The sequence below is a fragment of the Myotis myotis genome, unplaced genomic scaffold (genome assembly GCF_014108235.1).
Source record: "Myotis myotis isolate mMyoMyo1 unplaced genomic scaffold, mMyoMyo1.p scaffold_m19_p_11, whole genome shotgun sequence".
Lineage (NCBI taxonomy): Eukaryota > Metazoa > Chordata > Mammalia > Chiroptera > Vespertilionidae > Myotis > Myotis myotis.
Genome location: NW_023416315.1, coordinates 40,829,907 through 40,844,402, shown reverse-complemented (window position 1 = coordinate 40,844,402; position 14,496 = coordinate 40,829,907). Strand labels below are relative to the sequence as shown.

Below are 14,496 nucleotides of genomic sequence, written 5' to 3'. Positions count from 1 at the left end.
ACGGAGAGGCATTGATTGGACTGTCGGGACTTGAAGGGAAGGTAGGGGAGGGTGGGGGTAAGGGGGAAAGATCAACCAAAGGACTTATATGCAAGCATATAGGCCTAATCAATGGACATGGACACCGGGGGGGTGAGGGCATGAGCGGGGGGGTGGGGGGGTGGGGGGTAGAGGGTAACGTGGGGACAAGGACACATATGTAATATCTTAATCAATAAAAAATATATTAAAAAAAACATACACACACACACACACACAAAAGAAATGATTTTTCTGCTTGGAATAAAATTAAAAAGAGAAAAAAATATCAGAAAGAAGAGGAAGAGAGAAGATGAAGATGGCTGCACTCCAGAATATTTTATGCAACGTGATACTCAAGCACTTTATCCAATACCTTCAAGAGATAGTCAGTAGCCCCTATGACTTTTATTCATACCTAGGCAAGTAAACTCATCAATAATTAAAGTTAGTTTTCAGGTTCCTCTGAACTCTATTTTAGTGCTATTTCTCCTCCCAACTATTCTCAGAAATTTTAGGTCTTCTCCACTCAAATTCTTGTTCTCTCTTTTCTGTTCTATTGCTTAAAGTATTACAAATAGTAGTACATATGTCTCCTTTTCCCCCCATTGATCTCCCCCTGGCTTCCCCCACCCCTCGGCACATGCCCTCACCCCACCCCTAGTGTCTGTGTCCATTGGTTATGCTTATATGCATGCATATAAGTTCTTTGGTTGATCTCTTGAAAAGACTGCTAGTGTTTATATATTACCACTTCTGATATATTGATATTTGAGCTCTTATTTTTAATTAGGGAATTATGGGTTAGGATATTATAAGGAATAGGATAAAGATATTATAATAAGCATATTGTAAAAGTAAGGGATCTTAAGCATCAGTCAGAAGGGCGTGTGTGTGTGTGTGTGTGTGTGTGTACGCATGCACATATGTGCATGCAGCCCATCTTGTGGCCCTATCCTCCTTGTATAAAACATTGTGGAGATACTGAGAACACTTAAAAATGTAGGCATTGTTACATTTGGCCATGCAAGAGGGTATCTTTTTTGTTGAATTGTTGTTTTCAGACATCTTTGCAAAATTAGATATAAAGTAAGTTCAACAGAAAAAAAAATAATATCTCTTTCTCGGTTTGTTTATTCATAAATCAGCAAGAATTTGTGAATGTTTGGAAAGCACTTAAAAATGTGTTATTTACTTCTAAGAAACTCATAAAACATTGACAACAAGAAAAATCCCGCTTAAAATATCTTCATAAACACAAACCACAAATATTGAATAAGCAAATCCATTTAGGCTTTCAAACCCAAGGCTTTTGGTATTTCTTTTGTGCTGGTGCTGGTGACATAATGTGTGTGTGTGTGTGTGTGTGTGTGTGTGTGTGTGTGTGTGTGTGTGTGTGTGTGTTAAGTTATAAATAGCTTTGAAATCCTTACACCTTAATTACTGGAAGTGCATTCTTTTCACGTAGAGTGTCACCAGTCTCCCTGTGAAAGACTAATGAGAGGGTAAACGACTTCACAGGTTCCCAAGTAAAGGAAATCATGACATAAATCTGCTACTTGACTCTAAGAGGTACTGCAGCCTCATTGAAATAACAAGGAAATTATAACTTTTCCAAAGAATAAAAAGCTTAAAGCAACTTAAAAATAGACCTGAATGAATACATGGCAACAAAGGTGAAAGAATGGGGGCTCAGCTGCTACCTGACTGCTGAGTAATTTTAAGTCATCGGCCCCCATAAACTTTCTTTCTCCAGGGGCTCCATAGGGTCTAAAGATCCCCTACAATGTGCCTGCTGTTTTCACATACAATCAAGTCTCCCTCTAAAAGAAGCAATTATTTTCTTCTCTGAGCACACATCATCATAAGGGCCCTCGTGAATGTAAGCAATCATTTCAGGGGGGACAAGAATGGCTTTCCATTTGCCATGGGTGGGTTAAGCTAGAATTTGCTGGAACTCCCAGTCCATTAAGCAGATGTCTGTAGACTAAGTAGCAGGTCAAAAACAAAACAAAACCCCATGCATTTACAAACAAATTTTAAAGTGCCAGTTGAGAGAAATTTTCAAGAAAAATAGTATCTTCTTGGCCTTCTGGGAGAAGTTGAAAAGTAAACTGAGCATTTGAAAACAATATTCTGTATCAGAAAATAGGGAAAATAGAATAACATCTAGTTGATGGAAAATAAAATAACAGCCAAACTTGATAGTTTCCAACCAGCTCTTACCCATATCCCCATTCTCTCTCTCTCTCTTTTTCCTTCTCTCCCTCTCTCTGGCCTCCTCCTTTTTCCTCCCTCCTTTCCCTATCTTCTTCCTTCCCTCCCTTTGGCGATTGCTTTGGAATTTATTGGGTGATTTTACTAGCATAATTACCTTCCCAGTTGTATTGGTTAGTAATAGAAATATTAAAATATGCTCTGTGACTGCATACTGATTCTGTGAGCCTACTGTGAGATACAGAGCCTCTATCCTAAGAGATTTTTAAAATTGAATTTTTTCTTAATTTTGTTGCCAATTTGATGCAACTTTAGATGTATTTATGTTATACATACCTCTTTATGCATCAATATATTCTAAAAGTCTATATGCAAATTTTTATAAAGCCAAACTTAATGTCTAGGTTATCCTTAGTGTCATTTAGAGAAGCTCTAGCTTCCTTTTCCAAATCTTTCTTTAAGTCAATTTTATTGAGGTACAGTTTACATATAATGAAATGCACTCATTTTAAGTAAGTTTTGACAAATTTACATACCCATGTAGCCATCACCACAGTCAAACTACAGAACATTTCCCTGACCACAAAAAGTTATCTTATGCTTCAGTCCCATTACCCTGTCTCAATCTCAGTCCCAAGGAAGATCCAATCTGCTCTATAAAATAATATATTAGATGTGTCTTTTCTAGACTTTCATATAGGTAAAATCATACAGTATATACTCTCTTGCATTTGGCTACTTTGGTTCAACATAATGATTGTGAAATTCATTCTTGTTGCTACATGAGTATAGACTTAATTTATTCTTATTGCTGAGTAATGTTTCCATGGTATTGGTTATCCATTTGCCAGCTGATGGGCATTGTTCATTTTCAGTTTTTGCTATAATAAATAAAGCTGCTATGAATGCTATGAACATTTGACTACACATCGTTTTGTAGACATGTACTTTCATTTATTTAGGATCAACAAATACTTTCCTTGGTGAATTATGTTGAGACCATGCCAAACATTTGAAATTTTCCAGGTATCTTTCTGTTTTTTGATTTATAGTTGAATTCTATTGAAGTAGGTCTTTGTAGGATTTCAGTTTTTTGAGGCTTGTTTTATGGCACAGAACATGATCCATCTTTGTAAAAGCTCCATGTACACTTGGAAAAAATGTGAATTCTGCTTTTTACCTAGAGTTTTCTATAACTCTAAATTTGAACAATTTGATTGATACTGGCATTTGAATCCTCCATACTCTTTGAGATTTTGATTACTTTTTCTTTCCTATCAGTTACTGCAAAAGGAGTGTTGAATTCTTCAAATAGAACTATAAATTTGGCATTTTCTTCTTTTAGTTCTATCAGATTTTTAATGTACTTGGAAGCTCTGATATTAGTTTTATACATATTTGAAATTTTTATGCCTTCTTCAACTAGACTTTTATCATTATGAAATTTCCCTTTATCCTTTGGAATAGTTTAATTTGAAGTATGCTTTACTCGATATTAACATAGTTGTCTAGTTATGCCTGGTATATAATTTTCTATTGTTTTACCTTTAACCTTTCTATATTTTTATATTTCAAGTGTATTTATTATAGAGAGCTTATTTTGGGTCTTGTTTTTTTCCCCAAAAAATCCAATATAACAATCTTTACCATTTAATCAGAATATTTAGACCATTTAAGTTTAAGGTAAAATGATAATGTGATAATGTATGTGGTAGGCAAAATAAACCCCCCCCCCCGCCCCCGCAGAGATTCCACATCCTGATGTACAGGACTTGTGAATACATAAGGTTACTTGGCAAAGGAGATTAAGAAGCAGATAAAGTTAGGGTTATCAACTGATTATAAAATAAGGAGATTAGCCTAGGTTATTTAGGAGGTCTTAATGTAATCACATAGTCCTTAAGACTAGAAGAGTGAGATAGAAGAGAGAGGTGGTAGAATGAGGAATTGGGGTAGCCTCTGTAAATTGGGAAAGGGAAGGACATAACTCCTCAACTAGAGTATCTACTAGTAAAAGAAACTCGGTCCTATTAACCTTTTATGTAGAAAATTGAAACCCAAAGTTCTGATACCTGGAATTGTAAGGCAATAAATTTATATTGTTTAAATAACTCAATTTATGATCATTGATTACAGTGGAAACAATAAACTGTTATAGCAAGTGCTTACCAAATAGAATTTGTTGTGACCACAATACTTTGTCATAAGCAAGGTATGTGGGAGGAAGTAATGTAATGCACTTCCAAGTCTGGCCATCTAAAACATTCCACGGCACCTTCCATCTCTATCTGTGTGGCTGTGACTTTTGTTACCCTGTGTTCCAGATTTCATAGTTTCAGATGGGAGAGGCTTGGCTTGTGAGATACCATTTGTAGGATAACCCTTTAGGAGAGCTATTCAATCCACATTAAATGTAAGATGAGCAAGAAATAAACCTGGGTTTGTTAAGGCACTGACATTTTAGGGTTTAATTGTGGCTATATTAGAACCTATTTTATTTATAGACTAGAGGCCCGGTGCATGAAATTTGTGCACTGGCAGCAGCGGGGGGGGGGGGGGCGGGGGGGGGCGGGGGGGGGTTGTCCCTCAGCCCAGTCTGCACCTTCTCCAATCTGGGACCCTTCAGGGGATGTCCGACTGTCAGTTTAGGCAGTCAGACATCCATCTCACAATCTGGGACTGCTGGTTCCCTACCACTCGCCTGCCTGCCTGCCTGCCTGCCTGCCTGATTGCCCCTAACTGCTTCTGCCTACCAGCCTGATCACCCCCTAACCACTCCCCTGCCAGACTGATCGATGCCTAACTGCTCCCCTGCCAGCTCAATCACCCCCAATTGCCCTCCCCTGCAGGCCTGGTCACCCCCCCCCACTGCCCTCCCCTACTGGGCTGATCGCCCACAACTGCCCTCCCATGCCAGCCATCTTGTGGCTGTGGGCACCACCATCTTTGAGGGCGGGGCAGTCAATTAGCATATTCCCTCCTTATTGGCTGTGGGCACCACCATCTTTGCAATGGTGTGAGGGTCAAATAGCATATATCCTCTTTATTAGATAGGCTATTAAAAAGGGTTTTTGATAATACCTTATTATTTAAAGTATGGACATGCTGTTAATGTGTTTTGTACTATTTAATCATCCTTAGATTAGCAACCAGGGAAACTAGATTCTTCACTGTTGACATGTTGTGACCTCTTACAAATACACACCTAGTCCTCTACTAAAGATCTGTCTGAACAAATAAAGATGTCTTTATTTGATATAACATAGAAGGGATGCCACCTGTGAAAGGTGGAAACATCAGTTAGTTAAGAGTCTTGAAAAAAAATATCACTTCAGGGTGCCATGGTTTCATTACCTTTAGTATTCTGTCAGATATCAAAATCTGACATTGTCACGAGGTGTTTATGTTATTAAGTTCTAGAAGTATATATTCTTATTTTTAAGATAAAACTATCAATAATTACAGCTTTTAATCATCTGTAACAATAGAATACTAATATATGTAAAAATGTGAAACTATTATTTATTTATTTATTTATTTATTTTTAACCTTGTTTGAAACTAGCCCACAGACTGTAAGCACTGTGAGGCCAGTTTCACTATTACTTTTCCTCCTCTACGACCATCAAGATCGGTGTTCAGATCCAATGGGAAAGGGAACTGGAGGGCTGAAATTATTTTTTTAGAGTCCATCCTTTTATGATAAGTTTCACCTGGAAATTTTATGCCCTGACCTCAAGAGAAATATTAGAATCTTCATATGTATATATAATATTTCTATTATAATTTTACTTGACAAATCAATTAAGCATTGCCTACTTGATATATACTATAGAAAGAGTCTATACTTTTTATTTTTCCTAATGGATTATTTGTAATAAAAATAATTTTTGTTTGAAAAACATTATTTGTTTAATGTGAAGAAGAATTATGTGGGAAGTTAACTAATTATTTGCCATCAAACTTGTAGAGATCACTCTATCTAACTTGTAGAATTCTCTTTCTTTCAGGAAGAGTAGCAAAGAGACCTTCATGAAGGGTCATTCCATGAGCTCTCTAGACTATGACTATGTTAAAGGGGCAGGGGATATAACATTGAGTTCATAAGCTGTTTCTTCATGGGTTTTTGCTATTGTTTCACAACTCATCACCTGTTGAATTAAAAATCTTTTTACTTCAAAAAGCACATATTTTCCACAGGGCTAAGGATATATAAATAATCTAATAATGCCGTAATAAGAAAGTTTCCTAAGAATCTAAATGTATTTTTTATAATGCCCAGCAAGATACCATTCTTAAAATCTTTTCTGTTTTTTTTTTAATTATATACATTTTTGAGGGGAAAAAAACAAGGAGATTTCTGAGTTCAAAAAGCTTGACTTGGAATATCAAAAGATATTGGTCAGTAGGTAATAGTTAGATGACAAAATAAAGATGTGTAATGATGAAAAACCTGGCTTTCCTTCCCCAAAGCAATAAAGTAGACAGGAGGCAGGATGAGGGTCAATTGGGAGCTGAAGTGAGAGTAAAATATTGTATTTTAAAATTTGAGAAACAACCTCATTACTACATGCTCCCACCAGTTCTATCTGTGACAAAACTTTACAACATCACTAGAGGCATTGTGCATAAATTCATGCACATTAAAAGGAAATTAATTAGAAGAAATAATTTAGAGGCTGGGGAGGGACTGCAGGAGGTTGGCTGCAGGGTGTGTTCAGCCTGACCCCAGCAGCAAGCCAACCTACCAATTGGAGCATCTGCCCCCTGGTGGTCAGTGCACGTCATAGCGACTGGTCAAGCAGTCAATGGAATGGTTGTCCAATAGGTTGGACACTTAGCATATTAGGCTTTTATATGTAGACTAGAGGCCCAATGCACAAAATCTGTGCAAAGGCCTTGTCCCCCCCCCACCCCCCCTGCCACAGCAGCTGCCTCTGCCTCAGCCCTCGGCCACCGCAGCTTTGTCCGGAAGGACGCCCGGTCCAATTAGCATATTATACTTTTATTATTATAGATGATTGAGAAAACAGAGCTACCTGCACTGTACACTATGAAAGATAATGCATTCTGCAGTTCTTTTCTAATAACATACAGAAACAAGACTTCAAAAAGCAGCTTTGGCCCTGGCTGGTTTGGTTCAATGGATAGAGCATCAGCCTGAGGACTGAAGGGTCCCAGGTTCGATTCCAGTCAAGGACAAGTGCCTGGGTTGTGGGCTCGATCCCCAGTAGGGGGCATGCAGGAGGCAGCCTATCAATGATTCCCTCTCATCGTTGATGTTTCTATCTCTCTCTCCCCTCTCCCTTCCTTTCTGAAATCAATAAAAAATATGTTTGTTTGTTTTTTTTAAAGCAGCGTTGTTCCAACTTCTATGCTGATAGGCTACTGTCCTTTAATCTTATTTATCAGCTTATTAGTGAATTTGAAAAATAAGAAATGATTTACAGCTGATGACTTCATGGGCAGAAGAACTTCAAGTTTGGAAGAAAAGTGAAAATCACTTCACAATTATTTCTGTAATATATGTCAACAGTAAAAGCCAAACTTTTCAACCCTTATTTTCCAAAAGGAGAGTAAGAAAAAAAGAGATCCATGCTGCCCATTTGCTAACAGATGGGCCAAGAAGAAGCAGTAAAATACAAGGATGAAGTTCCTCCCAGTGAAACTTATTTCTGGGTGCTGTTTCCACATGGGGACTTTTTGTTGCAGCAAGATGATAAACGCTTTTAGAATAAACATATAGTTGTAAAATCACTATCAACAATGACCCAGGACTTCAAGTCAGGATGGAAAATAGAGGCATAATGATTGCCATGATTGCCCCCCAAACCTCCTACTCACACAAGCAGTTTTGTGTTTAAGGAAGAGGGAGGAGGCAGTGGAAGGAAATCATAGAAAGAGAAGGAGAACCAAAGTGGAAGGAAGGAAAATGAAAATGAGAAAACAAGAAAACAGGCTGTGTTTGATGACCGCCTCTGCTCCTGGGATTGCAGACACCCACCTCTTTCCTGGTCTCAAGAGTTCTAAAGATGGCCTATGCAAGCAGCAATGAAATAATTCCAGGTGATCATTTTTTAGGCCTGTAACAATTCCCATTTTCATCATATTACCTTTTACATTCATATTGCCAGCTTGGAATGCAAACTAGCAAGCCCTTTGAGAAAGCACATTGTTTTGTTGCTTAATGTTTCAAAATGAAGATGTATAGTGAATCGTGCATAACACATAATCACAGCTTATTTATTGTGCTTAGCATTGAGTAGTTCATAATCAGATGCGAGCAACTGAAGAAAACAGGGGAGTCATGTAGTAGGCACATTTCTCTACATGTGTTGACCTACATTTACAAACCATTGGCATATGCACTTTTGGATGGAAATGCTATTAGATATTTGATTGCAGTGACAAAAAAAATTATTGCTCTAATGAAATTTTTAAAAAATTCCATCAGACTGAGCTAGACTAAGAAATATAGAATTTTGCAGCCCCTGCTGTTTTATTTCTTTATTTCTCATTAGAAAAAAGAGGGAGTAACAGTGGTATTTAATCTTGGGAAACACATTTCTGTAAGGTGTTTACGAAGCATACATCAGCAAAAGAACTAACAAATTCTAGTTACATTGTAAAACATTAGAGGTTTATATTTCATTCAACTATTATTCAATATAAACCATTGTTCAGAGTCAAAGGAAAAGTCATCCTTGAGCCTTTTATCAGAATTTCTTATAATGATATTTAGCACACTGCCAGCATGCCTTCTTAAGATCGTCTTACAAAGCAGATGCAAATCCCAGGCTATCTTTGAAATAGGGTTAAAAGTGATATGAGTTTTATTCTAATAACTAGGGACCCATTGCACCTTGAAAGGAATTGTGGGCCCTGAGGCTGCAGTGGGCACGGGGGCGGGTCTTGGCCCATCCTCCACACCCCCACCCAGCCCCTTCCACCCCAGCCCCAGCCCCACTCGCACTGCTGAAGGCGTGGAGTGATTGGGGCCGATGCCAGTAGTGGGTGTGAGCAGGGCTGGCACTGGCAGCAGATGCGAGCATCAGGTGGGACCGCAGCACACAGGAGCAAAGAATTTTCAGTAACCACCAGGAGCTCGCCCAATGACAGTGACCAGTGCTCCGCCTTGGTCTGGCGTCCCCACTCACCTGCTCCACCATCCCGCCCTGGGTGGCTGACGCCCGCCATGTTCCACGCATGCCCCCTGGTGGTCAACGCACATCATAGCGACCAGTTGTTCAGTTGTTCGGTTGTTCAGTTGTTCCACCACTAGGTGTCTTTGCATATTAGCCTTTTATTATATAGGATTCTATAATCTGTGCTGTCATATAAGGTAGGCACTAGCATTTGAAATGCATCTAGTCAGATTGAGGAACTGAATTTTTAATTTTATTGATTTTAAATAATTTAGATAATCACATGTATCTAGTAGCTACTATATTGGAGAGTGCTGGTCTGGACTAAAGAATGAAACTGTTAAGTAATCATTTACACACATTTGCTAACATGAGCTAATGTCAAACTGCTCTCCAGAATAGACTTCAGTGTTGTATGCAATTATATATACAATTATCTGTTTCCCTACCTCCTTGACATTGTGTAGTATTGTTAGGCTTTACATTTTCTAGATAATTCAATGCGTGTAAATTATTATCTCAATAATTATTTAACTTGTATTTCCCTGTGTGGTGGTATATTCCTCATACCTTTACTGGACAGTTTTATTTCCTATTGTTTTACCTACTTATTTTTCTTTTAAAATATTTACCAGTTTTTTGTTAAATGGCATGCTTATGCTATGTTCTTCCAAGGAGGAAAGTAGGGTTCTCTTAGTTTGAGTCTAGTAGTTAATGATGTTTGAGCTTAAATTCTCTAAATAAATTATAAAATATTATTTTCATATTCCATGAAAAACTAAAGATTCAATCCTAGTTTCATAAATATATAAATAACTTGGGGGTAGTTGAAGCTTCTAATCAACAGTAATGATATATGTCCCAAATTGTAGATTTTTCATGTTCCTAAATAGGAGTTTGAACATTTCTCCATGTTTTGTTATATTTACTTCCCAGTTAATATATATATATATATATATATATATATATATATATATATATACACATATATATATACATATATATACATATATACATATATACATACATATATATATACATATATACATATACATATACATATATACATATATATATATATATATATGACATCCCTCTTGCTATCCTGGACCACTGGCTCCTGATCGCTCACCTGCCTGCCTGCCTGCCTGGTCGCCCCTCACTGCCTCTGCGTGCCAGCCAGATCACCCCTAATTGCCCCCCTTGCTGGCCTCGTCACCCCCAACAGCGCCCCCTGCCAGCCTGGTTGCCCCTCACGGCCCCCCCGCTAGCCTGGTCACCCCATGCAGCCTGCTGTTCTGTCATTTGGTCATCCCTCACTAACCCCCTGCTGGCCTGGTCGCCCCACACGGCCGGACTACAGCCTGCTTGTTCAGTCGTTTGGTCATCCCTCACTAACCCTCCGGCTGGCCTTGTCTCCTCACACAGCCTGCTTGTTCAGTCATTTGGTTGTCCCTCACTAACCCCCCTGCCTGCCTCGTCATGGGCAGCCATCTTGTGAGGGCATGAGGGTCAACTTGCATATTACCTCTTTATTATATAGGATCTACACTAATAAAAGACAAAGATGCTAATTGACCATACCTTCGCTATGCCCACCAGCCAATCAGAAGAGTATGCAAATTAGCCCAACAAAGATGGCCGTTAAATTTGCATACTGCAGGTGGGGCGGGCACCACCAGATGCCACCTGCAGGATCCAGGCCACAGATCAGGGACCAGGGAGGTAGGGCAGGCAGCGCCAGATGCCACCTGGGGAGGCAGAGCCGGTGATCGCCCTGGCCAAAAGCCTGAGGCCTGGGCAGGGGCAGAGCCAGCGATCGCACAGGGCCGGGGGTCCCCTGCCCAGGCCTAACACTCCAGCCAGTGGCCTGAGGCCTGGGCAGGGGCAGAGCCAGCGATTGCACAGGGCTGGGGGTCCCCTCCCCAGGCCTAATGCCCTGGCCAGAGGCCTGAGGCCTGGGCAGAGGCTGAGCCAGGGATCGGTGTGAACTACAGAGGAAACACCTTTTCTGACCGCTCATTGGCTAAGCTCCCTGTATGCCACTGGTAATATTCTTAGTAACTTGGGTAATAAGAATCCAAGAAGGTGATGTATGGTTTTTCAACCACACTCCTGGAGGGAAAAACGAAGGTCCACTGCTGGAGAGCTAAGAAGTGTCATATCCTGCCCTAGCCGGTTTGGCTCAGTAGATAATGCCTCAGCCTGCCTAACACAAAGTCTGGGTTCAATTCTGACCAAGGGCATGTACCTAGGTTGCAGGCTCTTCCCTGGCTGGGGCCCAGGTCAGCTCTCATGCAGGAGGCAACCAATCAAAGTGTTTCTCTCACTTTGATGTTTCTCTCTGTCCCTTTCTCTTCTACATTCTCTAAAAATCAATGGATATATATCCTCAGGTGAGGATAAAAAAGAAAGCAAGAAAGAAATGTCATATCCTATGAAAGACACATCTTGAAAATGCCTAAAGAAAGTTGTCATTTTTTCATGGTGAAGGGACTGGAGTCTGTGTTGATGAAAAAACCTTGGTGGCTGCGGTGACTGGCAGCGGCTGCAGCAGCAGGGTGATGGGGCTGGTGCCTTCCCCTGATCAGCCCGGTCACCTCCCACAAAGGGAGGCCAGACTGTGGCTTAGGCCCTCTCCCCAAGGGGAGCAGGGAGTGGGCCTAAGCCATCAGTAGGACATCCCCTGAGGGCTCCCAGTCTTTGAGAGGGGGCAGGCTGGGCTGAGGGACATCCCCCATCCCCGGTGCATGAATTTTGTGCACCAGGCCCCCTAGTACATATATATATATTTGCTCTGGTCATAAACATGCAAATATAGGCTATTTAGATCATACCTTTTTACTTACTATATTTTAACATATTATTGCTGATGGGTAGAATGATATTCATTTTTTAAATTTACGTTTTCAATTCAATATACATGGTGAGTTACGGAACTGTGAGTTAATAAAGGAGTATTGTTCTTAGTCACTGAATTTATGACAATTTGTTAAGCAGCAATAGAAAACTAATACAATTGACTTGTTCATTAACATCAGTGTGAATATGTCTAAAGCTGTACAATTATGTAAGGAGTTTTATTTATGGGCTTAGTATATTTTATCATATTAAGAACGTTCCTTTTTGTTTCTCCTTTATGATTGTTTAAATTAGAGAGCAATGTATAAATATGCTTAATATTTTATTCTGCAACTGTTATAGAATCATATGGTGTGTTTTTCCATTAAAATGTAACTCTGGATATTAGTGTCATCCAATTTTCTAATACTGAATCTCTCTTGCATTTACGGATGATGATGATTTGCTTTATTATTGTTATCCTATCTAATAAAGAGGGAATATGCTAATTGACCTCACCTGTCACAAAGACGGTGGCACCCACAGCCAATAAGGAGGGAATATGCTAATTGACTGTCTGCCCTCAAAGATGGTGGTGCCCACAGCCACAAGATGGTGGTACCCAGTACCCTCAGTTTCGCCGACGCATTAGGCGCGGTCGTAGGCTGCTCCGCATGCCTGTCTCTGGAGACCCCCAGTCCCCTCAGTCCCCCAGCTTCCCAGGGCTGGCCCGAGGTGCAGGCAAGCCTTGGATGGTGGCTTCCCGGCCGCCCAGGGCCACCCAAGGCTCAGGTAATCAGGGCAAGCTAAGGCTTGCACTGCCGGCAGTGGCAGCCACAGAGGTGTGATGGGGCATCACCTTCCCCTGATCGCCAGGTCACCTCCTGCCCCTGAGGGCTCCTGGACTGTGAGAGGGGGCAGGCCGGGCTGAGGGACACCCTCCCCTCCAGTGCATGAATTTTCATGCACTGGGCCTCTAGTTATTTTATATTAAGCTAACAATTTATACTTGTCACTTATCTCTATAATCTAGCTATGGTGCATATTATTTCTTATGTTTATATTCTACTGGACATCATAAATCATCATAAATCATAAGGCGATGGGATAGATATTTAGAAAGGTGTGCTCCGGTTGATTTCCTATCCAGGAATTGTAACAATTTGCTAGCCCAAGGACCTACAGATAAATAAAAAGATGATGAGATATTGTCACAGGCAGATTTCCCTAGGAAACAGATTTGGGAAGCAGCTAAGCATCAACTAACACCTTTGGAAGGGAAGAAGAGAAGCAGAATTGTGTGGTGGGAAAATTGAAGCGTCGGCTGTGGCCATTCTGGAATTAGAATGGTCCTTTAGAGCTGTCCTGAGTTGGCCTGAGATGACCACACCTTACATACCCCTGTTGTTTACTCATTGCACATGGGTCACTCCAAGACTTTGGGTAAAATGGCTCTGTGATGGGGACAGCCCCGGAAGGAGCCGGCAGTGGAAAGCTGTCTCCTGTCAGTACTCCCAGCAGCTGGGGCAGCGGGTTCTTCCTTGAAGCGTGAGCTGCATTGCGCCCACAGTATCCACCACAGATGTGTGTGAAGACACAGAATGAGAAAAGTCCAGGCTCCAATGACCAGTTTTGACAGGGGCAGCACTGATTTGGGCTGACTTCCACGGGATGGCCAGCTCTTCCAGAGCAATCTCAGGCACATTCAAGAGGACCTTGGAGCACTGACCATATGGCTCAGTTGTTTAGAGCCTAGTCCTGTACAGGGAAAGATCATGAGTTCAGTTCCTGGTCAGGGCACATACCTAGGTTGCAAGTTCAGTCCCCAGGTGGGGAAAGTATAAGAGGCAACCAATCTCTCATTTTCTTTCTCTCTCTCTCAAAATCAATAAATATATCCTCATGTGAGAATTTTTAAAAAGGAGGATCTTGCATATGACTGGAGATACAAAAATATCATCCATTGCTTTGTATAGCTTTAAATATTTAATGCACATATTTTCTAAAAATTAATTTAAACCCTTTTTTATTCTAAAAATATAAACCTACACTTAAGCTAAAAACATGGCTCTACTCCCAGTTTAAACCATCTGACTTCAGGGACATAATTACAGGCAGAAACTGTGACTTAGGTCCAATATCATGCCGGGCCCAAGCTGGGTGCCTTCTGTTTCTTCGAAGATGAATAGCCATAATGAGAATTTAAATTGTCAGCTCAAAGAAATGGAGAGTGTAGTCCGTTTCTGCTAGTTACAAGTCATATGGGAACCCAGAGG

General features: G+C 40.4%; 1 non-coding gene across 1 annotated transcript; it reads right to left on the bottom strand.

Annotated features, from left to right (window-relative positions):
* Positions 1 to 5,783: 5,783 nt before the first annotated feature.
* On the bottom strand, positions 5,784 to 5,903 carry LOC118666685. The gene has a single exon (XR_004971034.1). It is a non-coding gene; the product is annotated as a small nucleolar RNA SNORA61 (small nucleolar RNA).
* Between the last annotated feature and the right edge of the window lie 8,593 nt (positions 5,904 to 14,496).